At 37.4% G+C, this 10,643-nt stretch overlaps 1 pseudogene; it reads right to left on the bottom strand.

Annotated features, from left to right (window-relative positions):
* Positions 1-815: 815 nt before the first annotated feature.
* The window catches only part of LOC124377342, a 43,110-nt pseudogene continuing 33,282 nt past the window's right edge, over positions 816-10,643 (bottom strand).

The raw sequence follows: 10,643 nt of genomic DNA, 5'->3' as shown, positions 1-10,643 counted from the left end.
AAGAAGAAGAAGAAGAAGAAGAAGAAGAAGAAGAAGAAGAAGAAGAAGAAGAAGAAGAAGAAGAAGAAGAAGAAGAAGAAGAAGAAGAAGAAGAAGAAGAAGAAGAAGAAGAAGAAGAAGAAGAAGAAGAAGAAGAAGAAGAAGAAGAAGAAGAAGAAGAAGAAGAAGAAGAAGAAGAAGAAGAAGAAGAAGAAGAAGAAGAAGAAGAAGAAGAAGAAGAAGAAGAAGAAGAAGAAGAAGAAGAAGAAGAAGAAGAAGAAGAAGAAGAAGAAGAAGAAGAAGAAGAAGAAGAAGAAGAAGAAGAAGAAGAAGAAGAAGAAGAAGAAGAAGAAGAAGAAGAAGAAGAAGAAGAAGAAGAAGAAGAAGAAGAAGAAGAAGAAGAAGAAGAAGAAGAAGAAGAAGAAGAAGAAGAAGAAGAAGAAGAAGAAGAAGAAGAAGAAGAAGAAGAAGAAGAAGAAGAAGAAGAAGAAGAAGAAGAAGAAGAAGAAGAAGAAGAAGAAGAAGAAGAAGAAGAAGAAGAAGAAGAAGAAGAAGAAGAAGAAGATTTACTCTGCGGTGAGTAAATAATTTACGTATAATTTTCTGTAATGTATAAATTAGTGATATAAATAGTGATCCTGAAGTAAACATATTTTTTTATATTTTTATAATAAAGTTTCAAAATAAGTTGAAAGCTGTTTAATAGAGAAACGTGATTTAAAGAGTGTTAGCTCGCTAGCATTTTAGCTATTAATGTAAACATAATCACACATTAACTCGTGACAGTAAATTACAGATTTGTATTTTTATTTTCTTTTATAAACCCGTTCATACGTTTATTCATATGCTTCATTAGAGATGTAGTGAAGCGTCGCGTTCATTTCCTGTTTGGACCGGAAGTAGATTCTGCACATGAGAAGACACATGTGGATCTGTCGGAAGCTGCTGTTGATCGAAAGGTAAGTTATTATTGATATTTAAATGCTTCTCTCTGAGCTCATGGATCAGTTTGGTTTGTTTGTTTTAGTCTTTTAAGCTCTTGGCAGCTCGTTGTACAGTTAGAAAGCAGCTAGCACGCGATGCTAACGGCGCTAGCGGCATTGCAGTGATTATCATTGTGTTTACAGACTCTATAGAGAGAATCAGTTTACACTTGTTTTAACTGCTGCATTGATGATCACATGACATAGTTGTAAAAGAACCTGTTGTCATGACTACAGTATGTGAAGGGGGGTTCACCCAGTACAGTATCCTGACATGCTAATGTTAAATACACTCTATGGACAAAAGTTTGTGGACCTGACTATAAGATTGGTATGTGCTTTTTAAACATCCCAGTGTGTGTGTGTGTGTGTGTGTGTGTGTGTGTGTGTGTGTGTGTGTGTGTGTGTGGTGATTATTTTGATAAATGTTACTGTGTTAAGACTTTACTGTTATAGACCGGTACAGAGGTCACATAGGTCACGAGTGAACTGTTTGTACAACCTGATGCTCGTGAGTCCCACCAGAACAGATCCAGTGCGAGTGTCCCAAAGTTAACAAACAGTTTACACAATAGTACTTCATTAAACTGTAACATTTTCACATGATGAGGATCAAACAGTTTTTAAAGATCAAACACTTACACAATCTCCTTAAACTGGATTGTTCCAGTTACGAGGGGGTCGTGGAAATGATCCCGCTAGATAGGAATTATTCTACCAAATGTGTCGTTCATTACACCGTGTTTTTACCTAAATGTTAATTGATGGCTCACGGTTACAGACAGTTCCTTAGGAATTGTGGGCACAAAGGAAACATGATGTGGGTTTAATTAAAGATCACTGGTTCATATCACACCAAAATCTGATTACCACAAGTGCAAACCTCAATATCCACTGAAATCAGACCGTCCTCTGTTTTGTCTGTCGCCCACAAACAGGTGAAGGAGGCGCTTCCTGGACCGGAGCAGACGCCTCTACATAACCTGAAATCGGGAGACGGGGTGAAGTGAAGCGGTGAAGTACTCCAGAAGAAAGAGCCCGAACACCAAACGGTGGCTAAGACCTTTCCAGGTGCTCCTGACAACACAGACTGCTGTGAATGTCGCAGAGAGAGCCACGTGGATTCACGCCAGCCAGAGCAAACGAGTGCCAGACCCGGAACAGGGGTTGATGGGAGACGGGGAAAGTGAGAACACTTCACATAGGAACTCTGGTGTCGCTGGACCTCGTGAGGTGGGAGAAGGGCGCCGTTTAGGTGCTTAAGTCGCACCTGCCCTTCAAGCACCAATAACGTCAAGAATAGGAAAGGTGTCACCAGACCAGATCTAGAACAAACAGGAGACCCGCTCCGATCCACCTGACGACACACAACCTGAGAAGGATACGTTGATTTAAGTAGTTCAGCGTTGAATTATGTTGTAACGAGTTTCACTGAGAATATTCACGATATTAACCTTCTCTTGAGCAGATTCTATCAAAATGTATCTTCATTATGTTCTTTTTCAATGTTGAAGAATCTCTTCTACATTTGTTTTGCCTCCTTCTCCAAGTCTTTTTGATCAGAAGTTACTGTTTTTATTCCTTTTTGTAAAAACATTGTACAGTTGACTGAAGCTGCTATTATTCTTTCAGATTTGCACTCTTGTTTTTTATGATTTCCCACCAAAATGTGCTGATCTGACCAATCACAGTCCAGAAAATCTACACTTGTGTAAAAAATGCTAATTTTGATGATGCAGGTGCAGTACCAGGCCCCGGCTACAGGGGCGCACTCTCGAATTCAGAGATACACTGTGTAATAAAAAAGTCAGTTTTTCTGTGGTATGTAAGGACATGCCTCAAAACTTTGAGAGGAGGATTCTGGGACATAGTAGAAGCATCTACAGTGCAGAAACAGACTGAACATGATTTCATTCAGAACAGACATGTTTTAACTTTCTCACATACACACACTGAAGGTCCCCGTCTCCAGATCTTCTCCTGTACAACACTGAGAGAGAGAGAGAGAGAGACTTTCAACATTCCTTTATTATGACAGTTATGCAGTGTCCACCCTTCATTTATCAAAAGTGCATTTGTCCCTAATACCTACTTAAAAGGTAAAAAACTAAACCCCTTGTTTGTAGTAAAAAGGGTAGAAATAAAAGAAGTGGATGAATGGGTGGATAAACAGATAGAAGTGTATATTACAGCATTTTGTTTAAGAGAAGGTGTTTTATTATAAACAATACACAGAACCCCCTCTTGCCCCCAGACCTTACAGAACTCCTGCACTCTGTGTGTCATCCTGCAATGCACAAACTCAATCTTCAGTCCGGCCTTCAAAAGAGTTCTAATGCGCTGTTCTGGATTCAGTGTTCCCCTGACTATCAGTTTATTGTTTCTCATAAGCAGGTAGCTAGTTCAGCTCGGCCTTTTATAACATTAACTGTGCAGATTGTCTCTCCACAGATAACCAGCTTCTCTGTGAGTATCTGCACTAAACTTTACAGTGTACTGAACATATCTCTAAGTCTGTTACATCTAAGGAAGAGGTGGACAATGGACATGTAGCTACAGTGGAGTCGATATGTGCCACGTGTCTGTCTGTGGCTGCGAGACTGGATCAGATTGATTTGAGACGAGGCCGGAGTGAGCCTGGATTAGTGCACTTCAGAGAACTCAGTTCAGACTTTACCTGAAAATCAGTCACACACACACACACTTCAACACAGCAGCATTTACACATTTTCTTTCATTTCTACCTCAAATAAACCCAAATATTCTCCTACACAACACTAAAGTGCACTAAACATGGTGTACGAGACACTACACAAAATAAAATCCTTTTACAGAGAAATGTAGATAAATAACACATATTTAGTTCATACACTAGTGCACTACAAAACCCTGCCTTTCCTGATCACCCTACAAAGTGCACTTCAACATCGAGTCATTTGGGACTCGGCCCCAGTTTTCGTTAAAACGCCGGTACAGTGTTAAAGCTTTTAAAACTTTACTAAATAAATCAAAATTAAAGTTAATTAAACATAAGGAAACAAGTTGTAAATCTACATTTGTGACTTAAATTTAAAACACCATTGATCCAGCATCATAAGCAGCTCGACTCAACAGTAAATGCTTAGTAGTTGATCCTGGTACAATCTGTACAAGAGTATTGGGACTCCTGAATTTTCATAGTAGCAACATTTAAAGTTCCCACCTGAACCTCCACTTCTCCACTTCTCCTTTCCCTGCTGTCTCTGTAGACGTCTTCCTCCTCTCCTTCTCCTCCTTCAGCCAACAGTAGCCCAGTTTCCACCGGTACCCTGTAGGGTAACGATACCTGTGGGGGTTGTTGGTAACCAGGGCCTCGATCGATCCGGTATGAATTTCTCTTTCCTGATCCGGATATTTGATTTGGAAGGATGCACTTCCTTACGCAGCCCTTCCCATTTACCCGGGCCTGGGACCGCCGCTAAGAGTGCACTGGCTTGTGCAACCCGATATATGTTTATATATGTGTGTGTGTGTGTGTATAGCTGGCCAAATGTATAGGGGACAGCATTCATATTGTGCATCACTGGGACTTTCCTGTCAGCATCTGCTGTGTCTTGATAATCTCTTTCCAGAGAACTGCTGTACACATACTGTAGTCTGTGCAGCACAATTCTGTGTATCTGTGCATCACTCTCCTTTATGGACAAAGTAACCCAGCATTAAACCACACACATTTTAGTTACGCTCCAAAGCAAAACGGCTTCAAATCAACATGTTAATGATTAAATTACAACAATTACAAATATAACAGTAATAATAAAGAAACAGGAACAAAAAATAAATTGTAATAACAATTGTAACTGTAATATAAAGAAAATATAATTACAACAAACTAGTCCCTTCCGAATAGGGCTTTAGTGTGTGTGTAGAACTCGCTGTATAGCTGAAATCAAAACACCATAAATGTACAAAAAATGTGAAAAGAATTTACAATTATTATATCTACTGTCATTATAATATATGTGTGTGTGTGAGTGAGTGTCTGTGTACATATATGTATATCAACCTAACTGTTCAAGCTGACTTTGAGATTTTAGCCAGAAATCATCTCTTTTTTGTTTCTCCTCAAATTTTCCAAAATCCAGGTAGAGGTTTTCCTCAATATTCTCTACACTAAAGATTTTGGTGTCTCTCTCGTACACGTTTCTCACGTGAGCAGTGTATCTGTGTGCATCCTTGAAGTGAGTGTATTTGATCAGTTCTTCAGGTCTGGGTGAACCATTACAAGTGCAGAGGCGTTAAAGACCACAACTGGATATGAGTTCCAAAACCAAAAGTAGTAGTAAATAACACAGTAATATATGACTTATTGAGAACTACACTACTGTTTATGGAGTTGAGATCACATGCTAATTTTATCCAGCTCATTTTGTGAGGCACAATATGCATGTTGATTCAATTCTAATACAATAAATGTAAGAAATTATTCCTCCCTGTCACTGGGTATTGGTCTGTACAAGATATTACACAATTGTTTACCCAGAAAGGACAACTTTCACTTCACATAGACTGTCCTAGAACAATCATTGTAATCTGAACATTTGAGCAGACATGTGATTGGGAAATAGCAATAGTTCAATTCATTTTAGCTTTGATTTGTTTGTTTGAAGAACAAAAAGTTTGCAGCTTGATGTTCTGTTTTCCATTCAGTCACATTTTTATATTTAAAAGTAAACTTTGTTCAGTTTTTCTCTGCATTTGATCTGATCATAAAATAAATTTTATACATTTATTTTATTACATACATTTATTTATTATTCAATGACTATCTCGAAAAAGATTTTCCACAACTGCTTATACTTTACACTGTGAAAACCTGCACTTACATTTTTTATTTAATTAACTTGAATTTTCTATAAAATTTCACCTTCTTGACCAATGAGGAGTTGCTATTAATTATAAAAAATGTTTTAACTAGCTTAAGATATTTTAAGTTTATTTTTATAATTATTAGCAACTCCTCACCTGTCAAGAAAGTTTAAATAAATTGTGATTTCAAGTTATTCAACTTCTTTAAAATGTAATTGCAACAAGGCTTTTTACAGCGTAGACTGACATTAACTCATTCGTTGTGTTTCTTTATTGAACAAAGAGACAATATAGAACATAGTAAGTTTATAAAGTGCATAACTGCCTCTAGCTTAACAAAGAACAAATATTTTGGATTACACTAAACTGACATCCTTTCAAAATCAATACGTTTTCTTATGAGTGTACAGACGTGCTGGATGATGAGTCCCTTTTTGCTTCTTTGACTTTGTGCCTGTCTCCGGATTAATGCACAAGAAGCGCCTATAAACAAAAAGGCAGAGAGAAAAACTGTTAGTTTCTTTCAAGTGGGATGAAAAAGTAGCCTTCAGTTGGTCAATGCTTTTGCAGTACAGAGCAAAACTAAAGTCAGCTCAGTTCCAACAAGGTGATATTACTTTGGTCCAGTTAAACCCCAAACATTTAAATAAATAATTTTGGTATGGATTTTCTCCTCAATACAATGAACATTTTATCAGTTTGCTTTGTTTTTACATTCTGACTTTCATTATTTGCAATGTGTTAAGTTGCATCTTTATATGGAAAGTAACAGTATCAAAAATTCACGGTACAATAGTATTTCAGTACAGTGGAACCCGGTTATGTCGATGTCGTAGGGGGTCGCCAAAAAGCATCGAGGTAACCGATGATCGAGATAAACGAAAACAAAATGGCGGCAGTATATTAACGTGCTTGAAATTTCTTTATGTACATGATGTGCGTTAATAAATGAGAATGTACATGCACGTGTTTTTGGAGGGTTTTTTACACAACAGCGTTGTCGCGATTTGTTTGATGAAGGCATGCTATAAAAATGTACACACATGTTTGTTAACAACAAAAGGCATATGTGCACTTACTAACAGCAGAGATTTACCAGTATACAATACAAACCACTGTCCATTCTCCATACAAACCTTTATTATATTCTCCAACATTATAAACACACAGATCGCTCAAAAAAAAAAAAACAGCGGCTGCACAGTGCCGTCTCACATTTAGTCCACATGTGGAAAAAAAAGAAAAATAAACAGTAACTAAGTTTCTGAAAACTTATGACCATCAGGCTGAAGTAATCCGCACAAACACACAAAGCAAAGTGTCCGGAAAAACTTACGTCCGCGATGCCGAGGGGGAGATAAGCCGAGAGAGAGAGAGAGAGAGAGTGTGAGTTTGTGAATGGAAAAATAGGGAAATTAAAAAATACAGCGACCGGCGGCACGGCGAGAAGCCGGAAAAAACCCCAGAAGATCCAAAACCGAACCCGAAACCAAAAACGAGGGACAGAAAAGTCTCAAATGTGATCGACCGAAGGGGGCGTGGCAGGTGCTTTCTCGGCCGCTTTCTCTGAAGCTCACGGTTTCAACTCCTTACCGGCGCGTCGCTCCTTACCCTGCTCGCCGGTAAGCACGGCTCTCTCGGTAAGGAGCGACGCGCACGCCGGTAAGGAGTTGAAGCCGGGAGCGCCGCGCTCCCGTTCATCGCATAACATTTAACAAAAAAATGCATATGTGCACTTACTAACAGCAGAGATTCACCAGTATACAATACAAACACCTGTAGTATCTGTAAGGTTTGATTTTTCCGCCACTTTCGCGAGTTCTTCTGCGGCTGACAGCGCCGATCGACATAACTGACGTTAAAATTTCTAATTTTCCCCTTGTGCTCGAGATATTAGGGTTCGACATAAAAAAGTCGACATAACCGATAAAAAATGCGTAGAAAAAGCGAGAATTTTAAGTAATTAAATTGTGGCCTACAGTGGATTACAGTGGACTTGGTAATGAGGGTCACTCTGAAACTCTGCTTTCTATGGTTTACACTGTGGAACGTTTCATTGCCATCATGGCCGAGTGCTGGGATGTGATGGTGTATGAACCTGGGAAAAGTGAATGAATAGAAGGATCCCACACCAGTGTACAATTTTAATAATGACAAGGATAAAGAGAGAGAACATGTGTGAGGAGGAGGAATGGACTAAGCAGAATAATAATAAAAAAAGAACAAACCAGAAGATATTAAGCCTTTAAGATGAAACTTTATTCGTGGGGAAATTTCCCAAAAAGTGGTGTAGAAAGAAAGAAAGAAAGAAAGAAAGAAAGAAAGAAAGAAAGAAGAGTAAATAAAACTCTCTTCTGTTTTTGTAGGAAATATTATATAATACATCATATACATATTATATACATCCAGGTGTGTGTGTGTGTGTGTGTGTGTGTGTGTGTGTGTGTGTGTGCACTAAAGATGGCACTGGTCCCATACTGGGTTGATCACCTGATACTAGTAAGAAATGGAGATCAGATCAGAGAGAAAATAAAGAATGGATTGGGTCTGATCCTGTAGCATAAAGATAGAAACTCTATTAAATACTAACTAAAGGACAAAGTAATACATGTGATTTGGACTCCTTCTGCTCTGGGCTTTTTCATATCAACTCCTCAGATCCTGTAGATAAACGTGTTCTCGGTTTGCAGACACGGAAATGCAGGAACACTGGCGTCTTCACACACAATTGTTCATCACCATTAAACACTAGAAGAGAAAGAAGTGAATCAGTAACAGAAAACTAGAAGGAGGTGTTTGATGATCAGCAGCAGGTGATTATCTCTGCTTCAAGGAAACCAGGATTTGATTCCAGTGTATCATTTGTCCTTCAACATTTCTTCATGCTTATATAATATCTTTGGTAGAACATTTAGTGAGAACAAATAAGAAGGTGCAGAAGATGGAAGAGGAACATGAGCAGATATTTGCATCACATCACTGCACTTCTCCAATCCCAGGCTGTAGAGTTTTTACTGCTTTTAATAAAGATCACTGCTGTGGAGCTTCTCTATTGTTCTACATGGATATTAAAGTGCAGACTTTAAGAACAAGCTGAGGGGAATTTTACAGGAATGATAGAAGACACGGTGTGGAGGTGGAGAAATAAAAGCACTGTCCGAGTGAGGAAACCAGCTGCTTACAGGAGATCCAATATTTGTGGCAATAAAAGATGATCATCATCTAATAAAAAACGCTAATGTGCTTAATAATGCTAATGTGCTAAATAACGCTAATGTAGTAAATAACACAGATTTAGTAAATAACACGAATGTAGTAAATAACACTAATGTAGTAAATAACACTGATGTAGTAAATAACACTGATGTAGTAAATAACACTAATGTAGTCAATAACACTGATGTAGTAAATAACTCTAATGTAGTAAATAACACTGATGTAGTAAATAACGCTGATGTAGTAAATAACACTAATGTAGTAAATAACACTGATGTAGTAAATAACACTAATGTAGTAAATAACACTGATGTAGTAAATAACGCTGATGTAGTAAATAACACTAATGTAGTCAATAACACTGATGTAGTAAATAACTCTAATGTAGTAAATAACACTGATGTAGTAAATAACACTGATGTAGTAAATAACACTAATGTAGTAAATAACACTGATGTAGTAAATAACACTAATGTAGTAAATAACACTGATGTAGTAAATAACGCTGATGTAGTAAATAACACTAATGTAGTAAATAACACTGATGTAGAAAATAACACTAATGCAGTAAATAACACTAATGTAGTAAATAACATTAATGTAGTAAATAACACTGATGTAGTAAATAACACTGATGTAGTAAATAACACTAATGCAGTAAATAACACTGATGTAGTAATTAACACTGATATAGTAAATAACACTGATGTAGTAAATAACACTAATGTAGTAAATAACACTGATGTAGTAATTAACACTGATATAGTAAATAACACTGATGTAGTAAATAACGCTAATGTAGTAAATAACTCATTACATTAGTTTTAGTGTTTATATAAAACAGATTATTACTCACCTTAGTGTCTGTAATTTGTAACGTTTATCATCCTTCAGATCAGAGACAATCTTCACTCCTGAGTCTCCTACTTTATTCCTATACAGATCCAGTTCTTTTAGGTGTGAGGGGTTTGATCTCAGAGCTGAAGCGAGAGCAGCACAACCTTCATCTACAGATGCACAATGACACACACTTCACTCTTTCAGTTTCTACACATCCTGTGTGTGTTCTTTCCACTAAAAAGAGCTTCTTCACAACACCACAACACTCGAACATCTTCAGATCCCCCAGACTCTTGTAAAAGTTAAAATCAACAACAATCCTGGATTTTGTGAGTCTGGAGAGGATTCTAGCGGCATCACAGTCAGTGTTTTGAACGATTTTGTTTTTTCTGCTCAGGTATATTGCCATTTTAGCTTGACCAAAAATTAAATTAATCAACTGACACATAAACCTGTTTCTCCTGATGTACTTAAAACCCAGAATAAAATACGGTAGAGTAAAACTCACATTTAAGGAACTTAAAATACCTTTTAAAAACTCAAAATGTGACTGTAATGTAAAGCAGTGTGTAAAAACATAAAAAACAGTTCCTCTCTGTAAACAGAACGGACAGTCTTGTAAAACATCAGGGTTTAAAACAGTAATAAAAGAGTTCACTGGAGGTCGGCAGCTTTTTTAGGTAATGGTGGTTTGTACAGTGTCTTCACTCTGGTTTAATATCTTTGTTAAAACCAAAAACATTTCTCCACTGGGGGTCCACCCTCCCACTCAGCTTT

The sequence above is a fragment of the Silurus meridionalis genome, chromosome 23, assembly GCF_014805685.1.
Source record: "Silurus meridionalis isolate SWU-2019-XX chromosome 23, ASM1480568v1, whole genome shotgun sequence".
In the NCBI taxonomy this organism is placed as follows: Eukaryota; Metazoa; Chordata; class Actinopteri; order Siluriformes; family Siluridae; genus Silurus; species Silurus meridionalis.
This window is presented reverse-complemented; position numbering and strand designations above follow the sequence as displayed.